The sequence below is a fragment of the Cynara cardunculus genome (assembly GCF_001531365.2).
Source record: "Cynara cardunculus var. scolymus isolate 2C chromosome LG 12, CcrdV1, whole genome shotgun sequence".
Taxonomy (NCBI): Eukaryota; Viridiplantae; Streptophyta; class Magnoliopsida; order Asterales; family Asteraceae; genus Cynara; species Cynara cardunculus.
The window spans coordinates 19,578,437-19,581,096 of NC_037539.1; positions in this window are offsets into that span (position 1 = coordinate 19,578,437).

A 2,660-nucleotide genomic window follows, 5' to 3' on the forward strand; every position below is an offset into this window, starting at 1 on the left:
CTCTATGGCACAAGATGCACTATCTTCACCGACCACAAGAGCCTTCAACACATTCTCGATCAGAAGATGCTGAATATGACGCAGAGGAGATGGGTCGAATTACTCAACGACTACGATTGTGAAATAAAGTACCACCAAGGAAAGGCTAACGTTGTAGCAGATGCTCTGAGCAGGAAAGAAAGGGTGAAGCCATCGAGAGCACGAGCTATGGGAATGTTGGTACAAACAAGCTTAAAGGCTCAGATTCTTGAAGCCCAAGAAGAAGCTCTGAAGACAGAAAATCTGAAGGACGAGACCCTGCATCAAGTAGAGAAAAAGTTTGAAGTACGATAAGATGGGATACGGTACTTTAAAGATAGAGTATGGGTTCCAAAGGTCGACCATTTGAGATCGACAATCATGGACGAAGCACACTAATCAAGGTACTCAATCCACCCAGGAACGGATAAAATGTACAAAGGATTAAAAGAACACTATTGGTGGCCAGGAATGAAGAAAGATGTGGCCCTATACGTGAGTAAATGTTTAACTTGTGCGAGAGTCAAGGTGGAACATCAGAAACCATCCGGTCTTCTACAGCAACCAGAAATCCCAAAATGGAAGTGGGAGCAGATCTCGATGGACTTCGTAACCAATTTACCCAGAACCAGAAAGGGACACGACTCGATTTGGGTAATTGTGGATCGACTCACGAAATGCGCACATTTTCTACCTATTCGAGAAGATTTCAACTTAGAAAGGCTTGCACAACTGTATGTCAACGAGATCGTTATGCGTCATGGAGTACCTGTTTCAATAATTTCAGACAGAGATAGTCGTTTTACCTCGCGATTCTGGAAATCACTACAAAAAGTGATGGGCACAAGGATAAATTTAAGTACTTATTATCATCCTCAAACCGATGGGCAAACGGAAAGGACTATTCAAACATTAAAGGATATGTTGCGTGCTTGTGTGATAGAATTCGGAGGTAGCTGGGATGATCACCTACCGCTGGTCGAATTTTCCTACAACAACAGCTATCATACGAGTATACAGTGCGCGCCGTACGAAGCCCTTTATGAACATAAGTGCAGATCACCACTCAACTGGTTGGAAGTTGGTGATAGTCAATTAATTAGGCCAAACATTGTTCAGAAGACGACATACAAGATCAAGATGATCCAAGAAAGGTTAAAAGCGGCTAGAGATCGCCAGAAAAGTTATGCGGATAACCGTAGGAAGCCACTGGAATTCCAAGTTGGAGATCAAGTGTTATTAAAGATATCATCATGGAAAGGACTATTACGTTTTGGGAAGAAAGGAAAATTATGTCCAAGGTATATTGGTCCGTTCAAGATACTAGAAAGAGTGGGACCCGTCGCTTACAAACTCAATTTACCGCAAGAGCTCAATGCCATTCATGACACCTTCCATGTATCGAATCTCAAGAAATGTTTTTCAGAATAATCGGTAGTCCTGCCTTTGGAAGAGATCCAAGTCAACGACCAGTTACGCCTTATAGAAGAACCAATTGAAATTCTTGACCATGAGATCAAGCGATTGAGGCATATCAAGATTCCAATCGTGAAAGTTCGTTGGAACTCAAGGCATGGGCCGGAGTATACCTAGGAGCAAGAAGATTTTATGAAGAACAAATATCCCCAACTATTCACGACAGAACTGTCCGGATGTTGCAATCACTAAATTTCGTGGCGACTTTCTCTAGCAAGGGGAGACTGTGACAGCAGTCAAATTCGAAATCCCAGTTTAGGTTTTATTAAGATTATATTAGTGTTATTGAAGTTAATATATAAGAGTAGGAGTTAGTTAGGTTAGTTTAGTTAAAAGAATTTAAGAATTTCCGGCAGTTGCTTAGAAAGTCCGGTTCCGACCCGAAATTATCTGAAACATCCTATACAGTACCAAATGCTCTAATTTATACCCAATATATATAAAACACTAAGTTTTAGTGTTTTAAATATAAAATCTTTCTATTTAAATAAATTTAGTCATCGTGGGCTTTTAAAGTGAATAAAAATGTCAAAATTGAGAAAATGGGCTTTTGTGCATTTTGGGTTTAGTTTAAAAAAAAAACTTGTTAGAGGGTGGGCTTCCGCTCCCTATGCCCGGCCCCTCCCCTCTGAATTCCCTCCCTCCTTCCACATATAAATAGCATCATTTCTCTTAATTCCTCCTTATTTCTCCATTCAAATTTCTAAACCTCTCTTTTTCCTCCCCCTAAAAACTCAAGGGTCACCTTTAGAACCCTCCTTCCCCTTCATCCATATTCAGCCGATTTCTTCATTAATATTCATCATTTTGGCAAAATTTTGAAGATACAACAATCCTCTCATTCAATAACAAGGTAATGCATTCATCCCTCCATCTTTTATTGTAAGTTTTGGGGAGAAAAACCCACTTTTATGCATTCTTCATCTCCTATTTTATAAGTTTTGAAAATATTGAGTCTCAAGGTGAGATTATACACCAAAAACATGTAAAAATGTTTATTTGATGGTGGTAATCCATGACCCAAACATTAGAACTCAAAATGATAGGAAGAATCATGATTTTATATGGTTTATTTCTTAAAAATTTCATATTCTGGTGCTGACAGATTATGTGCTTGTGCACGAATCGTCCATATCTTGTAAATGGCTTGTTCAAATGTTATGAGG